Source organism: Bubalus kerabau, chromosome 8 (genome assembly GCF_029407905.1).
Source record: "Bubalus kerabau isolate K-KA32 ecotype Philippines breed swamp buffalo chromosome 8, PCC_UOA_SB_1v2, whole genome shotgun sequence".
NCBI classification, from domain to species: domain Eukaryota; kingdom Metazoa; phylum Chordata; class Mammalia; order Artiodactyla; family Bovidae; genus Bubalus; species Bubalus kerabau.
Window position 1 is genome coordinate 11,721,055 of NC_073631.1, and position 26,623 is coordinate 11,747,677.

Sequence of the window (26,623 nt, forward strand, 5' to 3'; positions counted from 1 at the left end):
ATGGGTTCTCTCAAAGGGGAAAATTCGTTTTTATCCAATGAGTAACCTCTACTTATTCAGCTGATAATTTATATTCTAAAGTAGATTATTTAAATCCCATACCTTATTCTTATAAGTAAATCAGCATTGAAGGTTAAAAACTATAAAGTCAAGTGTGTGAAAAAAAGGTGTATTGATGTGCTCTGATACACAGAATAAAGATGAGCTTTTGTTTCTTTGTTTTGTATATGTGTCTGCTATGTTTGTCTTAAATTGCCCCTGAACTAGCAGGGGAGTAATAGTAGGTCTTTTTTTGTCAAAGGACAGAATTGGAATTTTTACTAAGAAAACAGAAGCTGAATATTCTATCTCTGATATGCTATCCACAAATTGAAAATAAAATGGAGCAGTAATATTCTTAAAAGCAAGCCTGCTTTTAAGAGGAACATGTGAGTCTTGGCTTTAAATTTCCAAGTTCCTTATATGTGTTAATTAATGTTGATTAACTGGACCATTCTCCACTTCATTTTGTCTGTTCAACACAAGAGATGGTACGAAACAGAATCTGCCTTACTTCCATGTCTTAGGCACTCCCCTGGTGGCTCAGACGGTAAAGAAACCTGCCTGCAATGTGAGAGACCCGGGTTTGATCCCTGGGTCGGGAGGATCCCGTGGAGAAGGGAGTGGTACCCAACTCCAGAATTCTTGCCTGGAGAATCCCCATGGAGAGAGGAGCTTGGTGGGCTACAGTCCATGGGATTGCAAAGAATTGGACATGACTGATAGACTAACACACTTTCATGTCTGAGGGTAAGCAGTGACATTTAATGGGACCTTCTCCAAAAGACAGAGTTGGCATATATGGTTTGTAATCCCCCTCAAAACCAATGCAATCATTTTTCTTGTCTAAGGGCTGAAAGACAGAGGTTCAAGGGCAAGTAGCCTTTGCCACTTGCCACTCCGGTAAAAGTTCAAAACCACAGGCTGCCCCTTAGATCTCTGAGGCCACACCCCCAAGTACTTGGAAGGGGTGTTGCTAACACTGCAGCTGAGCCTTGACCCTGACCAGCAGGCCAGTGGGTGTGAGACAGCCATCAGCTCAGGGTGACTAACTTCTCAACCTTTATTCCTCCATGTCTTCATGGGAGATACTGTTCACAAGCACAGCCCACGGTCACAGAGACACGCAGACTACAGGAAATGGCACCTTTGCTTTGACACCAGGCAAGAAAACACATCAGAATGCAATTGAGGGAACGTGACATTAACCTGGAAATAATCCTTAATCCTTCTGATGCAAAACTCTGACACTTTGTTCACAAGTGATTGTGACCCACCAGCGTAGGCCAGTGGGACATCTCGGGACCACTGGACAAGGTCAACGTACGCTGGTCTCTTTCTCGTCTGAACTTTCTGACTCTGTGAAAGAAACAAAGACCCCAGTCACAGCCGGGCAGCGATTCCTCACGGGCTTTTGATCGGCCACAGTGATTTTGTACAGAAACACCCAGAAAGCTGGCAGGGGACCAGTCTTTCTCACATGTAAGAGACAACATTTCCTAACATGTGGTCTGGAGAGAATTCTCCTCTGCTCCTTCACCCACTTCACAAACACTGAAAGACTTCTGCCTCAAGCTGCATGGAATGAGGTGGTTACAGATAACAGGTGGAAACCCAGTTCCACATCTTGTAAAAATGCATCTGAGGAAAGGCCCACAGAGGACAAGACCCAGGGAAGCCAAGAAGGCCACATATCACATATTTAACTATCAAATGTTATTTAAATATCTGAGAGCTCCTGATATCTCTGATATATCCCCCTACTCCATCTCTTTTTTTTAGTTCTAAGTCACTGATTAAAGGTTGTTTACAGATTGCCTCTTCTATTTAAATTCATCCAGAGAAGGTGGTATGGCACATGGAACTCTGCTCAGTGTCATGTGGCAGCCTGGATGGGAGGGGGTTTGGGGAAGAATGGGTACATGTATATGATGTACATGTATGGCTGAGTCCCTTCTGCTTTGCTGTGAGACTATCAACACATGGCTTACGTATCTGCTACACTCTGATCCAGGGGCCTCCCGGGTGGCTCACATAGTGAAGAATCTGCCTGCAATACAGAAGACACACGTTCAATCCCTGGGTTAGGAAGATCCCCTGGAGAACACAGCAACCCACTCCAGTATTATTGCTTGGAAAATTCCATGGACAGAGGAATCTCCATGGGGTCGCGAGGAGTCGGACATGACCGAAGTGACTAACACCTCACTTTCTTTTGCCCCAATACAAAATAAAAAGTGTGTGTGTGTGTATATATATATATATGTAAAAAAAAAAAAGTGCTTCTGAAGTGCCTCTGAAGGTTCTCAGGCTGCTCTCACCCTGGGGGAAGGGAAGAGGGGCCTCTTTGCACAGAACTCCCCCCTTGCCTGTGGGCATGCATGCTCAGTCACTTCAGTCATGTCTGACTCTTTGTGACCCCACGGACTGTAGCCTACCAGGTTCCTCTGTCCATGGGATTCTCCAGGCAAGAATACTGGAAGTGGGTTCCCATGCCCTCCTTCAGGGGATCTTTTTGACCCAGGGATCAAACCCGGGTCTCCTGCATTGCAAACAGATTCTTGACTGCTGAGCCATAGGGGAAGCCCCAGGCTCCCGTCACCCAACCTCAAATCTGTCTTTTCAGGATTGGTGAACGGTTCCATGTCTCCTGCTGGATGCTGATCTCACATGCACTCAAGTGTTCATAGGCAGAAGGGACATGTCACTAAACGCTGCTGCCCACTGAGCTCTTGATTTGCTGGGATAGGAGCCCCGTGCAATGGCCTGCTGAGAAATCGCCACAGCAGAGAAAACAGAGTGAGTTACCTTCAGCTTAGTTACTCTCATTCTGGAAGGCGCTCTCTATTCAGCCTTGTGTTTGTGAAACATGAAAGTACATGCTGTAAAAATGTTCTGCATATAAATGAAATAATGCAAAGCAATTATTATGCTTGTTAAGAAGGCAACAATATGATTATGACATGAAAAGTGCTAATAGTGAATAAAATATGTTTTGACTTGTTCAAAATGACTTGCCTCTTTCTTAAATGTGCTGTGTGCAAATAAAACACGGGAAGATGCCACATGGAAGGAGCATATAAGAGGCAGAAAGCGAAACACGATTGAGACAAAAGCCAAAACCCCCAAAAGTCAAGTTTACTGTGTTATCTATGCTGACTGACTGTCAATACTGTTCAAATTAGCAGGTTAATTGCCAGATCTCCAGTTTACTTCAGGCTGTGAAGATGGAGTTTGTGTGTCAAAATTAGATGCTCCATAAATGGCTCTTTTGATAGTATCTTCAACTTCATCTCCTTTCCTAAGTAGGGCTATTAAAGTAGCTTCTACAGGGACAGCAATCTTTCCAGCTAAAGGAAAATAGCTTAAATGCTTAATGGGTCCAATTCTCTGGAGAAGCCCCAGGGTGAGGATGCTGGGTGTGAGTATTTAGCAAGTAGTCCCTACAGGAACCTGGGGTTGGGTAGAGCAGGGGGTCAGCGAGTAGACTGAGCGTCTCTGCTCCCACCTTCAGGGTGCTCTGGAAGCGTAATGGAGACCATGAATAATCAACCTCAGTCCTAAAGAGCTCTCAGCCTGGCAGGCCAACTCATGATCTTCTTCTTCTCGTATCTCCATTCTATTCAATCTCCAACCCGGCTCCCTGCCACACATTCCATGTCTCAGCCCATCCCACTCCCAGAGAAACATCAAAGGAATCACCCAGGAAGCCTTTCTCTTCTCCCTCCTTGCTTATATACCACTGCCCATCCACACACATTCTCTCTTCCTTCCACTGTCTGGGGTCCACCCCTATACCTGGCTTTCGGATCCCATCCCTTCATGATCCTCAGGGGCTTCAGATCACCCTCCAGCACAACTTCCCTTCTCTCCTTTATATTCAACTGGCCTCTTTTAACCGGAGAGTTTCCACTGACATTAAACATTGAAAATGCCATCTGACCAGAGTGGGCTTGCTGGGTTAAATACAGGGTGAACAAATGGGCCTCCCAGGTGATGCTAGTGGTAAAGAACCTGCCTGCCAATGCAGGAGACGAGAGACGTGGGTTCAATCCCTGGGTCAGGAAAATCCCCTGGAGGAGGAAATGGCAACCCAGCCCAGTATTCTTGCCTGGAGAATCCCATGGACAAAGGAGCCTGGTGGACTACAGTCCATGGAGTCACTAAGAGTCAGACGCAACTGAAGCAACTTAGCATGAACAACAAATAATCTTTTAGTATAAGTATGTCCCCAGTATTGCAGTGGATATACTTGTGCTGGAAAGTATTTGTTGCTTATCTGCAGTTCAAATTTGACTGGGCATCCTTCATCTTTGTGTGTGTGTGTGATATCTAGCAGCCCTACACCAGAGAGGTCTTTCTTGACCATTCATTGTATAAAATAATATTCCCCCTATGGATAGTTTCTATCACCTTCTTTCACTTTTTTTTGTCTTCACACACTATCATCAGTGGGCATGTTATGCATTTATATGTTTAGCGATTGTCTCTGTCCCTTCTCACTAGAAAGTGAATTCCACTGGAACAAGGTTTCTTAAGTCTTTGCTACGTCCCTGTTGCCTAAATCGGGCTGAGTACAAGGTAATTGTCTGAGTACAGGTGATAGATATGTGTTGAACAAATATATGCTTGAGTCTCTCTCTTTTTAAAACAGTATCACACAACCCCATAGTCCTCCTAGATCTACTCCTCCATCTCCCCCATCCACTTCAGAGACCGATTTTGTAATAGATCTTAACACTCATTGTCCCTGTGAGTTCATCCTAGTTCCGCTTCTTCCCACTCCAGCTTGGCTCCACTCTTACTTTTCCATCAAAGCAGCTCGAAGGTCATGGGTTAATTTCAGGTTGTTAAATCACATGGCTATTTTTTACCCCCAGCTAATCTCTCCACAAAAGTTGATACTGTTGATCACTTCCTGCTTCATGAAATAAGCCCCTTATTTCACTGGTACTGCATTCTCTGGGTTTCCTTCCGCCTCCACAATCACTTCCATTGCCAGTTTTTCCTTCTCAACCTGGCTATTAAAGTTTGACTTTAGTCCTAGGCCCTCTTCTCTTTCCGGTTTATGTTCTCTCCTCCAGGTAAACTGTGTCTTCAACCACCATTTATTTGCTGATGACTCCCAAATCTGGGCTTCCCTGATAGCTTAGCTGGTAAAGAATTCGCCTGCAATGCAGGAGACCCAGGTTTGATTCCTGAGTCGGGAAGATCCTCTGGAGAAGGGATAGGCTACACACTCCAGTATTCTTGGCTTTCCCTTGTGGCTCAGCTGGTGAAGAATCTGCCTGCAGTGTGGGAGACCTGGGTTTGATCCCTGTGTTGGGAAGATCCCCTGGAGAAGGAAAAGACTACCCACTCCAGTATCCTGGCCAGGAGAATTCCATGGACTGTATAGTCCATGGGGTCACAAAGAGTCGGCTATGACTAAAATCTGTACATCCAGCCTGAAACTGCCCTCTTAGGTCCAGACCTATATGCCTATTTGGCATGTCCACTGAATGGCTCAAAGTTATCTCAGGCACAAGTATTTAAGACTAATTTAATGTATCTCCTGCTTACCTAGGGCTTCCCAGCTGGCATTAAATTTAGGGCTGAAAGGTCTAATCCTTTCCTTCTAAATAAGTACAGGAAATAAAGTTCCAGAGAGGAGCATGGAATGACTAGAGCCACACAGCTCTTTAACAGCAGGGCTAGAAGAGAAATGCCTAACTCTAAAACCATACCTCTTGACCCAACTGAAGAGTGAATAACTAATGGGATATAAAGTGACTTGAGAATTAACATAGCTCTAAAGACATGGAAGTGGAGAAGGCAATGGCACCCCACTCCAGTACTCTTGACTGGAAAATCCCACGGGCGGAGGAGCCTGGTAGGCTGCAGTCCATGAGGTCGCTAAGAGTCGGACGCAGCTGAGCGACTTCACTTTCACTTTTCACTTTCATGCATTGGAGAAGGAAATGGCAACCCACTCCAGTGTTCTTGCCTGGAGAATCCCAGGGACGGGGGAGCCTGGTGGGCTGCTGTCTACGGGGTCGCACCGAGTTGGACACGACTGAAGAGACTTAGCAGCAGCAGCAGCAAAGACATGGAGGAGGGATCAGAATGAGGCTGAGGCAGATGAAAGGAGTTGAACCGACCCACCAATCAACCAGCAAACATTCCCACAAGAGAACTAGTGAGCCTTCAGACACTGGAAGCAGGAACTTTGTCAAGAAGCTTTTCAACTAGATTGAAATAATTTCTGGAAAAATAGTCATTGTAAGTGAATTGGACCAGGTTGGGGGGTGGGGAGGTGGTGAACCAACTGCTCAGAATGTAAGAGAAACAAGTGGGTCCTGCCCAGACTTACCAAGTGGGAGTCCACCTTCTATTGAGTCAGCCATATAAGCCAACTGTTGTACATGTGTAAGTTGCTCAGTCCTGTCTGACTCTTTGCGACCCCAAGGACTGTAGCCCACCAGGCTCATCTGTCCATGGGGATTCTCCAGGCAAGAACACTGGAGTGGATTGCCATGCCCTCCTCCAGGGGATCTTCCCAACCCAGGGATCGAACCTGAGTCTCCTAAATTGCAGGTGGATTCTTTACTGTCTGAGCCACTGGGGAAGCCCAAGACAACTGTTACCACCTGAGATTTTCACAAAGAATCCTTTCTGGATTCTATGAGTCCCTGAAGAAATAAAAAATGTTCAACTTGATGTCCACTGAAAGTTACAAAGTTAGGGCCACAGATTCAAGGCACCACTGCTTCCTGACAATTAGGTAAAGCTATCATCAGAAAGATCCTGGTCCATTGCCTTTCAAAGGAAATCCCAAACTACTGAGCACAATTCATACTCAGAAATTAAACTTAACATTCAATGGCCAAGGGAAGCTTTCTGGAGGACACTGCTACTAAGATCAAGAGAGGCAGAGTAAATACCCTGTGTGTGCTTATCACCACAGGCCCTGAAGTGTAAATGAGTGTGAATATTGCCTTTTGGTGTCCAAAGGACTGACAAGATTCTTTTCCAAATGGGATTGAAATTATTAGTAAATCTGTTGAGCTGAGAGACACTCTTTATCAGCTGTAAGTATTTTTAATTGGTTTCCAGGGAACACCTGTGTTAGGGTTATAAGCATCAAAGGTGATAAACAACTTAATTATCCTCTTAGAACCATTAGGAAAAAGTATCACTGTTGGTGAGCTTCCTTTCATGCCTCCTTTTGAAATACCATCCTGCTACTATTGGGGGGTTATTTGTAGTTTGTTTCTCAGAGCTTTGATCCTTCCTTCATAAAAAGAAAAGGCAGTTAGAAGTCGATTAATGAAGTTAACAACATTTATACTGGTCAGATATATCTTAAGTTACCACTGGGCAGAGCTTCTTCTTGGAGAAGCAGCAAGTTAAAGAGAATCAGAAGACTTTGTGAGGAGGGATGAGGCATGAAAGCCTAGGAGGAGCTGGAAAGGCCTGGAGATGGGACCCATTCTTTTTATCGTGATGGTTTCCATGAAAAAGGGAGTTGGCAACTGGGAGGTTTTTAAAAGGAGGGAAGGGAAGAGTTTCACATTTTGTATATTTCCAATCACTATTTTGGGGGCTTCCCTGGTGGCTCAGACTGTAAAGAATCTGCCTACAATGCAGGAAGCCACGGTTCAATCCCTGCATCAGGAAGATCCCCTAGAGGAGGAAATGGCAACCTACTCCAGTATTCTTGTCTGGGGAATCCCATGGACAGAGGGGCCTGCTGGGCTACAGTGCACGGGGTTGCAAAGAGTTGGACACCACTGAGTGTCTAACGCTGTCGCTTTCACTGATCACTGCCTTTAAATTTTATTCATGAAGAAAAATGGAAACATGAAAGTGGAGTATGGTAGTTGTTAGTAAACCAGACTCTGTTCAATGTACTTTCTTCCCTCAGGTTCCATCTTTGGAGCAGGAAGGTTTTTTTACTTTCTAGACTCTACTCATATACAACGTTCCTGGGAAGACTTATTTTTTTTTAATTTTGACTGTAACAGAGAACAATAACCTTTCTGTAGAGAACAAAGAACAAGCAGGAAGTGGGATTTGAATAGAGGCCAAAGATGGATTTTCCCAAATTCAGTTTTGCTCAGGACTAACACTGAGTTGCTTAGCAATTTGGTCTTGCCTCTTTTTTTTTTTTTTTTAATTTTTTTTTTAATTGAAGGATAATTGCTTTACAGAATTTTGTTCTTTTCTGTCAAACCTCAACATGAATCAACCACAGGTATACATATATCCCCTACCTTTTGAACTTCCCTCCCATCTCCGTCCCCATCCCACCCCTCTAGGTTGATACAGAGCCCCTGTTTGAGTTTCCTGAACCATACAGCAAATTCCTGTTGGCTATCTATTTTACATATGGTAACGTAACTTTCCATGTTATTCTTTCCATACATCCACCCTCTCCTCCCCTCTCCCCATGTCTATGTCTATTCTCTATGTCTGTTTCTCCATTGCTATCCTGTAAATAAATTCTTCAGAATCATTATCTAGATTCCATATATATGTGTTAGAATACAATATTAATCTTTCTCTTTCTGACTTACTTCACTCTTATAATAGGTTCTAGGCTCATTCACCTCATTAGAACTGATTCAAATGTGTTCCTTTTTATGACTAATATTCCATTGTGTATACATATCACTACTTCTTCATTCATTCATCTGTTGATAGACATCTAGGTTGCTTCCATGTTCTAGCTATTGTAAATGTGCTGCAATGAACAGTGGAATCCATGTGTCTTTTTCAATTTTGGTTTCCTCAGGGCATATGCCTAGGCGTGGGATTGCCAGGTCATCAGTTCAGTTCAGTTCAGTTGCGACCAACCCTTTGCGACCCCATGAATCACAGCACGCCAGGCCTCTCTGTCCATCACCAACTCCCGGAGTTCACTCAAACTCATGTCCATCGAGTCGGTAATGCCATCCAGCCATCTCATCCTCTGTCATCCCCTTCTCCTCTTGCCCCCAATTCCTTCCAGCATCAGGGTCTTTTACAATGAGTCAACTGTTCACATAAGTTGGACAAAGTATTGGAGTTTCAGCTTCAGCATCAGTCCTTCCAATGAACTGATCTCCTTTAGGATGGACTGGTTGGATCTCCTTGTAGTCAAAGGGATTCTCAAGAGTCTTCTCCAACACCACAGTTCAAAAGCATCAATTCTTCTGCACTCAGCTTTCTTCACAGTCCAACTCTCACATCCATACGTGACCACTGGAAAAACCATAGCCTTGACTAGATGGACCTTTGTTGGCAAAGTAATATTGCTGCTTTTTAATATGCTATCTAGGTTGGTCATAACTTTCCTTCCAAGGAGTAAGTGTCCCTTAGTTTCATGGCTGCAGTCACAATCTACAGTGATTTTGGAGCCCAAAAAAATAAAGTCTGACACTGCTTCCACTGTTTCTCCATCTATTTCCCATAAAGTGATGGGACCGGATGCCATGATCTTACTTTTCTGAATGTTGAGCTTTAAGCCAACTTTTTCACTCTCCTCTTTCACTTTCATCAAGAGGCTCTTTAGTTTTTCTTCACTTTCTGCCATAAGAGTGGTGTCATCTGCATATCTGAGGTTATTGATATTTCTCCTGGCAATCTTGATTCCAGCTTGTGCTTCTTCCAGCCCAGCGTTCCTCATGATGTACTCTGCATATAAGTTAAATAAGCAGGGTGACAGTATACAGCCTTGATGTACTCCTTTTCCTATTTGGAACCAGTTGGTTGTTCCATGTCCAGTTCTAACTGTTGCTTCCTGACCTGTATATCGGTTTCTCAAGAGGCAGGTCAGGTGGTCTGGTATTCTTATCTGTTTCAGAATTTTCCACAGTTTGTTGTGACCCACACAGTCAAAGGCTTTGGCATAGTCAATAAAGCAGAAATAGATGTTTTTCTGGAACTCTCTTGCTTTTCATACGGTGGTTTTACTCCTGTTTTTTTAAGGAATCTCCATACCATCTTCCATATTGGCTATATCAATTTACATTCTAACTAACAGCCCAAGAAGCATTCCTTTTTCTCCACACCCTCTCCAGCATTTATTGTTTGTAGACTTTTTGATAAGGGCCATTCTGACCGGTTTGAGGTAATATCTCATTGTAGTTTTGATTTTCATTTCTCTAATAATGAGAGATGTTGAGCATCTTTTCATGTGTTAATTATCATCATATGTATGTCTTCGTTGGAGAAATGTCTGTTTAGGTCCTTTTACCACTTTTTGATTGGGTTGTTTATTTTTCTGGTATTGAGTTTTATGAGCTGCTTGTATATTTTGGAAACTAATCCTTTATCAGTTGTTTCATTTGCTATTATTTTCTCCCATTCTGAGTGTTGTCTTTTTGCCTTGCTTATACTTTCTTTTGCTGTGCAAAAGCTTTTAAGTTTAATCAGGTCCCACTTGTCTACTTTTGTCTTTATTTCCATTACTCTAGGACCTGGGTAATAGAGGATCTTGCTTTGATTTATGTCATTGAGTGTTCTGCCTATGTTTTCCTCTAAGAGTTTTATAGTTTCTAGTCTTATATGTAGGTCTTTGATCCATTTTGAGTTTATCTTTGCATATGGTATTAGGAAGTGTTCTAATGTCATTCTTTTATATGTAGCTGTCCAGTTTTCCCAGTACTATTTATTGAAGAGACTGTCCTTGCCCCATTGTATATTCTTGCCTCCTTTGTAAAACAAATAAGGTACCCATAGGTGCATGGATTTATTACTGGGCTTCCTATCTTGTTCCATTGGTCTATATTTCTGTTTTTGTGCCAGTACCATACTGTCTTGGTGACTGTAGCTTTGTAGTATAATCTGAAGTCAGGAAGGTTGATTCCTCTGACTCCAGTCTTCTTTCTCAAGACTGTTTTGGCTATTTGGGGTCTTTTGTGCTTCCATATGAATTGTGAAATATTTTTGTTCTAGTTCTTTGAAAAATGTCATTGGTAATTTGATAGGGATCACGTTGAATCTGTAGATTGCATTTGGTCATATAGTCATTTTCACAATATTGATTCTTCCTACTCAGGAACCAGGAATATCTCTCCATCTGTTTATGTTGCCTTTGATTTCTTTCATTAGTAAAATAAAGTTGCTCAGTCATGTCTGACTCTTTGTGATCCCATAGACCGTAGCCTACCAGGCTCCTCAGTCCATGGAATTTTCCAGGCAAGAGTACTGGAGTGGGTCGCCATTTCCTTCTTTCATTAGTGTCTTATAATTTTCTGTGTACAGTTCTTTAGTCTCCTTAGGTAAGTTTATTTCTAGATATTTAATTCTTTTTTGTTGCAATGGTGAATGGGACTTATTCCTTAATTTCTCTTTTTGATCTTTCATTGTTACTATATAGAAATGCAAGTGATTTCTGTGTATTGATTTTGTATCCTTCAACTTTGCTAAATTCACTGAGTAGCTCTAGTAATTTTCTGATACTATCTTTAGGGTTTTCTAAGTACAGTATCATGTCATCTGCAAACAGTGAGAGCTTTACTTTATTTCCGATCTGGATTCCTTTTATTTATTTTTCTTCTCTGATTCCTGTAGCTAGAAATTCCAAAACTGAGTTGAATAACAGTGGTGAGAGTGGACACCCTGTATTGTTCCTGATCTTGGGGGGAATGTATTCAGTTTTTCACCACTGAGAATAATGTTTACTGTAGGCTTGCCATATATGGCCTTTACCATGTTGAGGTAGGTTCATTCTATGCCCATTTTTTAAAGAATAAACTGTGGAAAATTCCAAAAGAGATAAGAATACCAGACCACCTGACCTGCCTCTTGAGAAACCTATATACAGGTCAGGAAGCAACAGTTAGAACTGGACATGGAACAACAGACTGGTTCCAAATAGGAAAAGGAGTACGTCAAGGCTGTATATTGTCACCCTGCTTATTTAACTTATATGCAGAGTGAAAGAAAGTGAAAGTGAAGTCACCCAGCTGTGTCCGACTCTTTGTGACCCCATGGACTGTAGCCCACCAAGCTCCTTGGTCCATGGGATTTTCCAGGCATGAATACTGGAGTGGGTTGCCATTTCCATCTCCAGGGGATCTTCCTAACCCAGGGATCAAACCCAGGTCTCCCACATTGTAGGCAGACGCTTTACCATCTGAACTACCAGGGAAGCCCCTATATGCAGAGTACATCATGAGAAATGCTGAGCTGAAAGAAGCACAAGCTGGAATCAAGATTGCCGGAAGAAATATCAATAACCTCAGATATGCAGATGACACCACCCTGATGGCAGAAAGTGAAGAGGAACTCAAAAGCCTCTTGATGAAAGTGAAAGAGGAGAGTGAAAAAGTTGGCTTAAAGCTCAACATTCAGAAAACTAAGATCATGGCATCTGGTCACATCACTTCATGGCAAATAGATGGGGAAACAGTGGAAACAGTGTTAGACATTATTTTGGGGGGCTCCAAAATCACTGCAGATGGTGATTGCAGCCATGAAACTAAGGGACACTTACTCCTTGGAAGGAAAGTTATGACCAACCTAGATAGCATATTAAAAAGCAGCAATATTACTTTGCCAACAAAGGTCCATCTAGTCAAGGCTATGGTTTTTCCAGCGGTCACGTATGGATGTGAGAGTTGGACTGTGAAGAAAGCTGAGCACCAAAGAATTGATGCTTTTGAACTGTGGTGTTGGAGAAGACTTTTGAGAGCCCCTTGGACTGCAAGGAGATCCAACTGGTCCATTCTAAAGATCAGTCCTGAGTGTTCATTGGAAGGACTGATGCTGAAGCTGAAACTCCAATACTTTGGCAACCTTATGTGAACAGTTGACTCATTGAAAAAGACCCTGATGCTGGAAGGGATTGGGGGCAAGAGGAGAAGGGGACGACAGAGGATGAGATGGCTGGATGGCATCACCAACTCGATGGACATGAGTTTGAGTGAACTCTGGGAGTTGGTGATGGACAGGGAGGCCTGGTGTGCTGTGATTCATGGGGTTTAAAGGAGTTGGACACAACTGAGTGACTGGACTGAATCATAAATGGGTGCTGAATTTTGTCAAAGGCTTTTTCTGCATCTACTGAGATGATCATATGGTTTTTATCTTTCAATTTGTTAATATGGTATATCACATTTATTGATTGATTTGCATATATTGAAGAATCCTTGCATTCCTGGAATAAACCCAACTTGATCTAAGTGTATGAGCCTTTTGATGTGTTGCTGAATTCTGTTTGCTACAATTTTGTTGAGGATTTTTGTACCTATGTTCATCAATGATTTTGGCCTGTAATTTTCTTTTTTTGTGTTGTCTTTGTCTGGTTTTGGTATCAGGGTGATGGTGGCCTTGTAGAATGAGTTTGGAAGTGTTCCTTCCCCTGCAATTTTTTGAAAGAGTTTTAGAAGGATAGGCATTAGCTCTTCTCTAAATATTTGATAGAATTGTCCTGTGAAGCAATGTAATCCTGGGCTTCTGTTTTTGGGGAGATTTTTGATCACAGCTTCCATTTCAGTGTTTTTCATTGGGTTGTTCATAATTTCTACTTCTTTGTGGTTCAGTCATGGAAGATTGAACTTTTCTAAGAATCTGTCCATTTCTTCCAGATTATCCATTTTATTGCCATATAGTTGTTCATAACAGTCTCTTATAATCCTTTGTATTTCTTCATTGTCTATTGTAACCTTTCCTTTTTCATTTCTAATTTTGTTGATTTGATTCTTTCCTCTTTTTATCTTGATGAGTCTGGCTAAAGGCTTGTCAATTTTGTTTGTCATCTCAAAGAACCAGCCTTTAGCTTTTAATCTTTACTATTGTTTCTTTCATTTCTTTTTCATTGATTTCTGCCCAGATATTTATGATTTCTTTCCTTCTACTAATTTTGGGGTTTTTTTGGATATTCTTTTTCCAGTTGTTTTAGGTGTAAGTTTAGGCTGTCTGTTCAATGTTTTTCTTGTTTCTTGAGGTAGGATTGTATTGCTATAAACTTCCCTTTTAGGACTGCTTTTGCTGTATCCCATAGGTTTTGAGTTGTCGTGTTTTCATTGTCGTTTGTTTCTAGAAATTTTTTGATATCCCTTTTAATTTCTTCAGTAACCTGTTGGTTATTTAGAAACACATTGTTTAATCTCCATGTGTTTCTGTTACTTACAGTTTTTTTCTGGTAATTGATATCTAGTCTCATAGAGTTTTTGTCAGAGAAGATGCTTGATATGATTTCAATTTTCTTAAATTTACTGAGGTTTCATTTGTGACCCAAGATGTGGTCTATCCTGGAGGATGTTCCATGTGCATTTGAGAAGGTGTATTCTTCTTCATTTGGATGGAATGTCCTGAAGATATCAATGAGATCCATCCCATCTGTATTATTTAAGACTTCTGTTTCCTTATTAATTTTGTTTTGATGATCTGTCCACTGGTGTGAGTGGGGTGTTAAAGTCTGCTACTATTATTGTGTACTGTCAATTTCTCCTTTTATGTCTGTTAGTGTTTGTCTTATGTATTGAGGTGCTCCTATGTTGGGTGCATAGATATTCACAATTGTCATGTCTTCCTCTTGGATTGACCCCTTGATCATTATGTAGTGTCCTTCCTTATCTCTTGTAATCTTCTTTATTTTAAGGTCTATTTTGTCTGATATGAGGATTGCTACTCCAGCTTTCTTTTGCTTCCCATTTGCATGGAATATATTTTTCCATCCTGTCACTTTCAGTCTATATGTGTCTTTAGGTCTGAAGTGGGTTTCTTGTATACAGCATATATATGGGTTTTGCTTTTGTAGCCATTCAGCCAGTCTGTGTCTTTTGGTTGGAGTATTCAATCCATTTACATTTAAAGTAATTATTGATATACACATTCATATTGCCATTTTCTTAATTGTTTGGGGTTGATTTTGTAGCTCTTTTTTCTTCTCTTGTATTTCTCGATTATATAAGTCCCTTTAATGTTTGTCTCCATTCTGAAGGAGATCAGCCCTGGGATTTCTTTGGAAGGAATGATGCTAAAGCTGAAACCCCAGTACTTTGGCCACCTCAGGCGAAGAGTTGACTCATTGGAAAAGACTCTGATGCTGGGAGGGATTGGGGGCAGGAGGAGAAGGGGACGACAGAGGATGAGATGGCTGGATGGCATCACTGACTCGATGGACATGAGTCTGAGTGAACTCTGGGAGTTGGTGATGGACAGGGAGGCCTGGCGTGCTGCGATTCATGGGGTCGCAAAGAGTCAGACACAACTGAGCGACTGATCTGATCTGAATGTTTGTCTTGTTTGGTGGTACTGAATTCTCTTAACTTTTGCTTGTCTGAAAAGATTTTTTTTCTCCCTCAATTTTGAATGAGATCCTTGCCAGGTACAGTAATCTTGGTTTTAGGTTTCTCCCTTTTAGTACTTTTAATATATCTGGCCATTCCCTTCTGGTCTGCAGAGTTTCTACTGAAAGATCAGTGTTAAGTCTATGGGGTTTCCCTTCTATGTAACTTGTTATTTCTACCTTGCTGCTTTTAATATTCTTTCTTTGTGTTTAGTCTTTGTTAGTTTGATAAGTATGTGTCTTGTTGTGTTTCTCCTTGGGTTCATTCTGTGTGGCACTCTTTGTGCCTCTTGGACTTGACTGACTATTTCCTTTTCCATGTTGGGAAAATTTTCAACTATAATCTCTTCAAAAATTTTCTCATACCCTTTCTTTTTCTCTTCTTCTTCTGGGACCCCTATAATTCGAATGTTGGTCATCTGATGTTGTCCCAGAGGTCTCTGAGACTATCCTCAGTTCTTTTCATTCTTTTTACTTTATTCTGCTCTTCAGAAGTTATTTCCACTGTTTTATATTCCAGCTTACTAATTCATTCATCTGCTTCAGATATTCTGCTGTTGATTCCTTCTAGAGTATTTTCAACTTCAGTAATTGTGTTGTTTGTCTCTGTATGTTTATTCTTTAATTCTTCTAGGTCTTTGTTAATGGAATCTTGCATTTTCTCCATTTTGTTTTCAAGGTTTTGATCATCTTTACTATGATTATTCTGAATTCTTTTTCAGATAGTTTGCCTGAATGTGTTTCTAGCTTGCTCCTTCATTTGTGTAGTATTTCTGTGTCTTTTCATTATTTTTTTTAAGTTATTGTGTTTGAGGTCTCCTTTTCTAGGCTTCAAGGTTGAATTATTTCTTCCTTTTGGTCTCTGCCCTCCTAAGGTTGGTCCAGTGGTTTGTATAAGCTTCATATAGGGTGAGATCTGTGCTGAATTTTTATTAGTTTGTTTGTTTTTCCTCTGATGGACATGGACGGAGGAGCCTGGTGGGCTGCAGTCCATGGTGTCACGACTGAGCGACTTCACTTTCACTTTTCACTTTCTTGCATTGGAGAAGGAAATGGCAACCCACTCCGGTGTTCTTGCCTGGAGAATCCCAGGGACGGGGGAGCCTGGTGGGCTGCCGTCTATGGGGTTGCACAGAGTCGGACATGACTGAAGCAACTTAGCAGCAGCAGCAGCAGCAGGGTTAGTTCTGTGGTAGTCTAGGGTCTTGGAATCAGTGCTCCCTTTCTAAAGGCTCAGAGCTTGATCTTTGGTCAGGAATGAAGATTCCAAAAGTGGTTTTTTATGGCATTAAGTGAAAGTAAAACAAATAACGAAAATGAGAAACCAAGGAAGAACCCCAGACAAATGGCAGTTATAAAATCTGGCAAATACTAATTAAAATAATGGAATATGCACATATACATATACACCCATGAGCAAAGTCAAAACAGTCCAACAAAAATAAATACAGTAGATTGACCTGGCAAACAAAGGAAATCAAAAATTATATTTACCAGTTAAGAACAAAACTAACTAAAGCACAAACTAGAAAATACGCTAAAGCAAGGTGCCAAGTGGGGAATAAAGCAATGAAAACAAAACTAACAAATCTGTTGAGAGGAAAGGAAAGAAAGAAAGAAAGAATAGATATGCAAAGTTTGATAGAGGCAGATGAAGCAGATTTGTATACACTAAAGGTTAACTGCAAGGGGAAAAGAACAGTAGGAAAGGAAAACAAGGGAATAAATGTAGAAAAAATATAATAGGCTTAAAAATATTAAAATTATAAAAAAGAGAAAAGAAAAAAAGGAAGAAGAAAGAAAAAAGTAAAAAAAAAAAAAAGAAAGAAAGAAAGAAAAGAAAACTCCACAGAACTGCAAAGCCCAATGCAGAGGCAGTGGTTTACAACAACAATAAAAGTGACTGAATATACACATATACATACACATAAGCAAAATCAAAACAGCCCAACAAAAATAAAGCACAATAGATTGACCTGGCAAACAAAGGAAACCTTAAATTATATCTACCAGAACAAAACTAATTAAAACACAAGCTGGAAAACAAAACTAAAGCAAGGTGCCAATTGAGGACTAAAGCAATGAACATAAAACTACAAATATTTTGAGAGGAAAGAAAAGAAAGAAGAGATATGCAAAGTTAAATAGAGGTAGATAAAGAAGATTTATATACATTAAAGATTAACTGCAAGGGGAAAGAAACAGTAGGAAAAGCAAATAAAGGAATAAATATAGAAAAAATAATAATAGGTTTAAAAAATAATTAAAATTTTAAAAAAGGAAAATTACACAGAACTGCAAAAGCCCAACATAGAGGCAGAGGTTTATAAAAACAATAAAAAATGTGACTGAGAAAAGAAAGGAAAAAAAGCTCAAAAGCTTAATTAGATTTCATAGTGCAAATAAAATTGATGATTACAACGGGTGGGGCAGGGGAAGGAGAAAAAAAGAAAAAGAAATTCAAAAGAATCTACAAAACAAGTCAAAACATAATCATCATAAATGTTTTTCTTGAGTCACTGCTGTCAGAGTCCTTTCCCTCTCTGGGAGTCACAGTCCACCTCGCCTCCCTAGGATGCCCAACACTGTGCTGTCTCTGGACCTGCTGTGGGGGCTGCTCAGATTCTAACCTGGTCCTACTCCTGTGTGTTCTTGCCTCCAATGACCACAGCTATCAGAACTAGTGCATTTTCTTTTTGTGGGAGCTCTCAGTGACCTTTTATATAGTCCATAGACACAGAGTCAGCCTTGTTGATCGTGTGGATTTAATCTGCAGCCTGTACAGCTGGTGGGAAGGTTTTGGGTCTTCCTTAGCCACACTTCCCCTGGGTTTCAAGTGTGGTTTTATTTCCACCTCTGCATGTGGGTCGTCCACTGGGGTTTGCTCCTGAGGCTGCCCTGGAGGACTTGGGTCTGCCCCTGTGAAGGCCAGGTGTGGAGGTGGTGCAGCTGCTTGGGTCACAGGGGTTCTGGCCGCACCAGGTACTCAGGGGAGTTGGCGGCTAGGGCAGCAGGAAATATAGTGTTCTAGAAGGATATGGCAACCAGTATTGGCCAATACGCACCAATATTCTAGTCTAGAGAATCCCCCATCCCTGACAGAGAAGCCTCCCTGACAGAAGTAGTCTACAGGGTTGCAAAGTGTTGGACACTACTGAGGCGACCCTGTGCGCAGACACAAGACTTTTTTTGCCTGTGGCAGCTGTGCCCCAGTGAGAGCTGAGCATGAAGGTGGCGCAGCTGCTTGGCTTGCAGGGACCCTGGTGGAACCAAGTGTGCAGGGACATGGACTGCCTCTGTCACAGAAGTTATGGCCCTATCAGAGTCTTACCTTGAGACTCTTGTAGCTGGTGATCAGAAGGTCTCTTTGGCCAGTCTTTCTCCATAGCTCTGCCCATTCAGGCACTTAGAGGGCTCCCTTGCCTGGGGTCCTTCTCTGTTATTTGGTGTGTCAAGCACATAGAGGGGCCCCCCTGGCTGGGGTCCTACACTGTGGATGGGCACATCAGTCACTTACAGGGGCACCCTGGGTGGGTTCTACTCTGTAGTTCAGCGCGTCAGGCGTTTGATGGGCCAGCGTCTCTATTACTCAGCTGTGGATGGTAGCCTGTGGGGAGAGGGAGGGTGTGGTGATGGCTCCACCCACTATTCGTGACTCAGCAGTATCGCCTTGCTTCCATGGCTGCTGGGCCGTCCTCCACAGACATTTCCCACCACAATCTCCTCCCTCACATCCCCTCAATCTGTCTCTCCTCAGTCAACAGCAGCCCTTGCCCTGGGATTGCCCCACAATTCCTAAACTCCAGTTCCCATCTGCTGCGCCTTCCAGGGGCCCCGTGTCCCTGTCCAGGGTATGTATGGCTGCGGCAAGGACTGTCTGACTCCAGGGTATGTATGGCTGCGGCAAGGACTGTCTGATTCTCATTCCATTTAGGCTGCCACAGATTAGCTGTTTAACTCGCAGCCTTAACTGCTTCTCCTCTGACTCAGACAATTGCCCCGATGTGGGGATCAGACCCCTGCGTTAGTTCCTCACCCACCAAGGGCATGTCCAGTCCTATTAACACTCCTGTTTTTCCCCCGTGTTCCTTCATTCTACCAAGTTGTGCATGGTTCTATATATTCCTTTCTGCTGGTCAGGTACTCCTGCCTGCTGTCAGCTGGTGTTCTGCATGCACTTCTGTGTCTGAAGGTGTATTCCTGATGTATCCATGGAGAGAGATGTACTCCACGTCCACCTACTCCTCCGCCATCTTGTTTTCTCTTTCTTGTGTTTTTATAGCCCCAGAATGTCAAAGCTAAGGGTTAGTGACAGAACTGGAATTAGTCCTGGGGTGTTACCTTATTCTCTGAGTATAGGTAGAGGAAGCGGATGCCTGGAAATGCAGATCTGACATAGCTTGCCTCTTTTTCTTATTCTCTGTTACATGGAAAATTTTTCTGGCTCTCACCTTCCCTCTTTGAACTGGGTTTATGTGATTAGACTTATCTATCTTTTTACTTGGCAGAAAATGAATGAGAAACACTCTGTTTTGAGTGTCTCAAAAAGTGATGCCATAGAGAATCAGGGGAATATACTATGATCATTTTTAGACATTTCATACTTTAAAAAATGTTAACCAAGATGAAAAGCAGAGTTGGGAAGGGACCTCAGGGAAGCTATTCTTGTCTCATTTTACAAACAAAGAAACTGAGGCCCATCTGGAATCAGCTATGAGCCCAAGGCTCCTGGAGAACTACCCCATTGCCTTCCCTCTTGATTCTGCTGAGGGAAATCTTGCACCATGGTAGGGACTAGAATCATATTAAATAACTGTCTCCATGTGATGTCTTTGATATTGAATAGAGTTAAAATGAAGCACAGTGCCACCATCCTTTCAACCCTGCCCCACACTGGCAATCTACCAAGTAGGCCAAAGATTAACTTCTCAAAGTCATTTTGAAGCATGGAATATTATATCATAATAAAAATGTCAGTTGGACAGTAAAAATAAGTGCTTTGGAAAAAAAGTATTTTCACATACCTGGCTTGATTGCTTTGGATTTAAACTGAGAGGTGAGCAACTGAGTAGTCTCTTCACGTGACTTGATTCAAAAGAAGTGGGACCTTCTTTGAGCATGAATGGGTCTATTAACCTTGGTAGAGACTGGGAGGGGTTCCCAGGTTGCTCAGTAGTAAAGAATCTGCCTACCAATGCAGGAGACGTGATTTCAATCCTTGATCCAGGTAGATCCCCTGGAGAAAGACATGGAAACCCACTCCAGTATTCTTGTCTGGAAAACTCCATGGGCAGAGGAGCCTGGCGGGCTACAGTCCATGGGGTCACAAAGAGTCAGACACAACTGAAGCAACTAAACAGCAACAACAGCTAGACTGGGAACTTACAGCAGGGCTTGCCTCCTTCACGTTCTTCTCCTCCATCATCAGTTTCCCCTCTCCAGTTCCCTTGTCCAACTGGTCAGCTTTAAATTCTTTCTGAATATTGATGGGAATTGTTTGTTGAAGAACAAAAGGTCCAGCTATATCCATTTATATAATACAAGCTTTAAGGAAAGAGACAGTCTATTCCAATTGTATTTGGTATAGTATATTTTGTCTCCAGAAAGGCATTTTAAAAATCCTGGTTATCTCAGACAAAATCCCCTGAAGACCCTAACACCACTGCTCTATTTCCTACATATTTCTACCACAGCCCTATTTCTGAAATCTTTCTAGAGGGGGCAGATAAATGAGATCCTTCCTCTGGAGTTCAGTTTCACACCACAGAAAGACAGATATCTTCCTGCTATTATTATTATTATTATTATTGTTGTCAACAGGGAAAGCGCAAAGACTGCTGGTATGAGAGTATTTAACAAGCAAGCGGTCCACGGCCCACCATATTTGACTCCTCAGCAATTTCTGTCAGCTCGTGACAGAAAGTTGGTCATCGACGAAGTCACAGTATTGTGGGAGCTCAGCAGCCAAACTTCTGGTTTGCAGTAGAAACAATGCATAGAAAACACAATGGTTTTTAGAGACTAAAACCCATGTGTTAGAATTCTGCATTTTCAAGACATGTCTCAAGTTTTCCTCAAGCTCTTTCTGGACCCTAACTACAACAAAGAGATGTAATGCAAGGTGCCCAGTATCTGTGGCTGTCTGTGACCTGGCAGATGTCCTTAAGGGAGACTTTGTGCCCTTAAAATATTTGCCCTGATTTATTTATTAAATTGTTTTTCAAATATCTACTATGATTAACACTGCTAGAACTACTAGAAAGACAGTTACCATCCCAGTGCTCTTCTTCCCCGCCAGGCTCGGGTTAGGGCTTCAGAATGAACCTCAATACTTGTTGAAGACAGAGCTGCAATCCAGGTGATTTCCATCAAGGGAGATTTTTCATCTTTATATCTTATTTCTCTAGTAACCCCTTAGCATTTTTCCTCTCTGAATGGCCAATGGCAACCTCACTGTAGCATCTGATCAGTATCTGACCTCTCTAAACAATTCCTCTCACGTATGTCAGCACATCCTTTGCTAAAACTCTATTATCTTCCCAGATCATCTATGTTAACAAAACTTTAGCATGCTGTGTTCCTTTTTTTCAAGATCTTGTAGAAAACCATTAAGAGCTCTAAAACACCAGCACATAATAAGGTTACAAGGGCAATATTGTAAGCCCTTAAGAGTAGTTGCTTTAGAGTCAAATCATGATACTTAAAATACTGCATTGTAACTATGAATGGCCCAAAGAAAAGCTACTATTATGTACTGTTATTTATCAACAGCAGCAGCAGCAACTATTAATGGTATGATGATCACCCTCCCCAGTATTATAATTTTTATTCAGACTTTCAATGATTTTATCCATTAAAGTATATGTGTGCTAAGTAGATTCAGAAGTGTCCAACTCTTTGCAACCCCATGGACTATAGCCCACCAGTCTCCTCTGTTCATGAGATTCTCCATGTAAGAATATTGGAGTGGGTTACCATGCCCTGCTCCTGGGATTTTCCTGACCCAAAGCTGTCTTGGGTATTAAGACATGTAAGAGATCTTAACATCTCCTGCATTTGCAGGTGGGTTCTTTACCATGAGTGCTACCTGGGAAGCACCATCCATTAAAGTAACAAATGTGAAAGTTTCTGCCTACTAGCTGGCCAACAGGGGCATGGTCTTGCTGAGGTGTTTTCAATCCTTCTAATTCTTCTGTTCTGCATTGACGGCATCAGCCCTGATCAGTGGCAGGGCTCGGACAGCACACAGCGGAGAAAGAAATGGCCAGGAAGGGTGGGCTCAAATGCAGCCACTCCAAGTCCCCTCACTTGCTCTCCTCTCAGGAGCCACATGGCTGGTGCAGCCCTGAAATCCTCACGTTCCAAAGCTGAGGTTCATGAAGCATCTTTAAGCTCAGTGTAGGATGAACAGATAAGAAGACAAGGATTTTCCTTCCTCTAATTTAAGCCCAGCAGTCTTAATATTCCCCATGACAGTATTTAAGACTAATGAAGAATCCTTTGTCATGTGTGTGGAAGAAATAGGCAAATTCACACCCTTCCCTTTATCCTCAAGAGAGGCACAGGAATTGGCATCTCCTGAACCACTTGTGAATGAGACTCATGGAGTGGTGATAACATTCCAGAGCGGGCCATGGAGCCCTGCTGGTTCGGCGGATGGTGGGCCTTTGCTCTCCGGTGACCTCAGTCTGTCTGTAAGGATGCTGCAGTGAGCCATGTGCCCAGCACTAACGCCTTCTCGACTCTGGCTATCATGCTGTGCTGGCTCTAAAACAGAACGTATTTCTCAAGTGAGTTAATGCCCACTTGCTACTTTGTTGTAATGTGTAATTATCATAAATTACATTTGTTTAATTACTAGACCAAAGGATAGATAAAGACTTGTTGCAAGCAAAATGTAAGACCAAGTTTCTCTCTCTGTAGAAAGGCATATGCACTGTATATGCATACGTACTGTGCATGTTTGTGCATGTCTAGAAGTATTTTATATGAGCATTTATGTGTAAATCTATACTTGCAGAGGCTTTAGACATATCCAGTGGTCACGAGTCTGATCATCGTACATGTAGACCTCAGGAGAGACACAGGGTTGAGGAAGAAATGGTTCGGTTGGCCCAAGGGTGAATTCTTTGTGCATAGTTTGCAACAGTGTTGCTGAGGACTATTACCATAGACACTGCCGAGAAGGGCTGATTCTGTCCTCTTGTTGCTCTCCTCTTTGAGAAAATAATTCACACTGCAGGGAAAGTCTATAGTGATTGGATTGCAGGAGTGTATTCTCAGTTGCCTCGGTCGTGTCTGACTCTTTGTGACCCCATGGACTGTAGCCTGTCAGGCTCCTCTGTCCATGGGATTTTTCCAGTAAGAATACTGGTGCAGGTTGCCACACCATCCTCCAGGGGAATCTTCCCAACCCAGGGACTGAACCCACATCTCCTGCGTCTCCTGCATTGTAGGCAGATATTTTACCACTGAGCCACCAGGGGAACATGGCACCAATTCAAGAGAAATAGAAGGCGGGCCAGCGGAATACGATCTCTTACTGGAGTCTTACCCGGAAGAAGGAATATTCACTTAAAAATTCTCTGTGATTTGTGCTGAGCAGTACCTACAAGTCTTCAAGAATGTTGACCTCTTTCTTTCACAAAAGAAAAAGATAATGAGATCTGAGAAATTCAAAGCAGTTCTAGGCTGTGCTCTTCTCACAGCCAAATGTCTTCAGAGAAGCCGTTCCTTGTCACTCATTTCTCAAACACATTCACTGAGGCCCTTGGGAAGTTATTTTCAGCTTATAGCGCCTAATAGTAAGAGTACTAGCTCCTGTTAATTGAGCACTTACTATGTGCCAGAAGCTAAGCTAAGTGTTTTACCTGTGTTCACCTATGTATTTATTTCTTACAGTGATCCTACTAGGTGTATCCTACTTCTATCTGCAGTTTATAGATGAGGAAATGAAGACTTGGAGAGGGTAAGTAATGAGCCCATCACCACACAACCAGCAAGCAGCAGAAGCAGACCCTGAACCCAGGCAGTCAGGCCCCAGATCCCGTCACTTTAACCAACCACTTATATACTAGTACATCTTTTACTGGTTTGGGGCTGATGCTGAAGTTTTCAAAAACTCATAATTAGAAAAACCGGATTGGTTCTCACCAATTTTGAGTGTCCTCCTCTGCCAACGGGAAGTCTTGGAAAATATTTACCAAGAAAATGGAAACAACAGCAGCAGAGTTTCTGGTGAACCAGTGTCTCATTGCGACTCAGTCCTTAGGAACAAGTCAAAACTCCTATACTCGCCTGCTTGGCACTAACTACTGTAGCAGAAGCGGGAGGTTTCGTGGAAGTTAACTGTGGGATAACTGTGTTTAGCAGCTCCCACTGCTGGGTTTCATTAACCACAGAGGAGATGGATGATGTCAAACAAATGGTTAAGTCATGCAGGGAAGGACAGACTAATGACACTAGTCTGACATTCCCAAGCTGAAGGGTAAATTACATGTTCCCCTCAGAGGGCACTTTTATTGCTGCCACAAAACTATTAGGGTTGTTAGAAAAAAAAAAAATAGGTGAATCTTTATATTTTCTTGGCTGCCTAGTACTCTCATATGTGTATTCCCTATTCTTAGAAGAGTCTTTAAATATCATGAAATCCACAAGAGGATTTTACAATAATCATCTTATACAAAGTCCTTTCTAATTGCCTTCCAAATATATGAGGTGACTCTACTCATTTGACAACTGGATCAATTCCTGGATCAGGAATCAAAACTTGTGTCTCCTGCACTGGCAGGCAGATTCTTTACAACTGAACCATAAGGAAAGCCCTATTTTATTTTATTTTATCAATCATCACAATGATCTTGAAAGGTAGAACAGTTATTTCTATTTTCCAGGGACTGCTGCTACTAAGTCGCGTCAGTCGTGTCCGACTCTGTGCGACCCCATAGACGGCAGCCCACCAGGGTCCGCCATCCCTGGGATTCTCCAGGCAAGAACACTGGAGTGGGTTGCCATTTCCTTCTCATTTTCCAAGGACAGTTTCAGGTAAGTCAAGGATTTTGCTAAAGGACAAACAGCTTATGAGGTGCAGAGTCAGATTTTGACCCATTAAGTATATAACTCTAAAACTCAAAGTCCTTCCTCTCCACCTTTATGCCTAGATCAGTGATGACAAATGAGTTCTCAGAAAGAAGGCAATTGCCATGCTTGTATCATTCTGATAACCCCCTTTGTACTATTGGTGGTTGGTTTTCACTTTAAGATTTAATTTTTCTTTTTAGTATGTAAATTAGTACACAATGCACTTCTACACAGGTAAATATTGTAGGAAAGTTAAAGGGAATGGCAGGGGTTCATCACTTTGAAACGGGTGATGGAGGAAATCAGAGTGTTCTCTTTTATTGAATCAAGATCTAAGAAGTGAACACACAGATTAAGTAAAAAGTCAGCTCATTAAAACATTTTCTCCTTCAGGAAATAATTTGCTTCTAAATAAATTCAGCACAATAAAAATATTAGAGAATAAGAAAAATGTCAAACCCTATCACATAATTTTAAGTTTGACTATGTCAGTGAATAAATTAAACGGCAGTAGAGGAGAAAGAAACATAATCCATAAAGGAAGTGACAAAGCTTAAAGCAGTCAACAGTAATTAAATGACCAAAAGCTGAGGGAAGTTGATCTGTATTAGCTGAAGGCCATTCCTGTCTTTTAGAATGTTATGCATCAGGAAAGAGAGAAAAAGAAGGCTTCCGCTATTTTGATATAGAAATATGTCAGTTCTGAGCCAAGGTCACTAAATCAAGACAGCAGTAGATTTCGAGTAAACATTCTAATGTTCCACACCTGCTGGCAGGTACTGAAATAGGAAAGATCCTTTAATAAAGCGGTGTGGGACTGAGTTACAAGAGCTGCATCGGAGAGCTGGCTGTTTGCCCTTGTGGAACCTAAAGGCAGATGACTCAGTCCAATGCAAACAGAGGGGACAGTGGCAGCTCACGGTTTTGGCTGACATGGCATCTGATGGGTATCCTCTGTCCCCAGGCTTATATCTGCTCAACAGGGAATCGGATGATGGCAGGAGGCTGGGAAAACTTGCCCTCCACCTCACATTCTGTTCTGCTGTTGCCTCTAGATGTTAAACTTTCTTATGTAACATATCTAATAGGAAACAAAACTGCATGATGCTTTTCATTTTTAATATGAATGTGTGTGTTAGTTGCTCAGTTGTGTTCAACTCTTTACAACCCCATGAACTGTAGTCCACCAGGTTCCTCTGTCCATGTGACTTCCCAGGCAAAAATACCAGAATGGGTTGCCAT

The 26,623-nt window shown here is 42.0% G+C and overlaps 2 long non-coding RNA genes across 2 annotated transcripts in view; one reads left to right on the top strand and one right to left on the bottom strand.

Moving 5' to 3' along the window:
• The window catches only part of LOC129658857 (uncharacterized), a 442,729-nt gene that overhangs the window by 134,311 nt on the left and 281,795 nt on the right, over window positions 1-26,623 (bottom strand). The window lies entirely within an intron of this gene.
• Window positions 6,183-25,339, top strand: LOC129658860 (uncharacterized). Its single transcript, XR_008717544.1, has 3 exons — window positions 6,183-6,300; window positions 24,203-24,269; window positions 25,195-25,339. It is a non-coding gene; the product is annotated as an uncharacterized LOC129658860 (long non-coding RNA).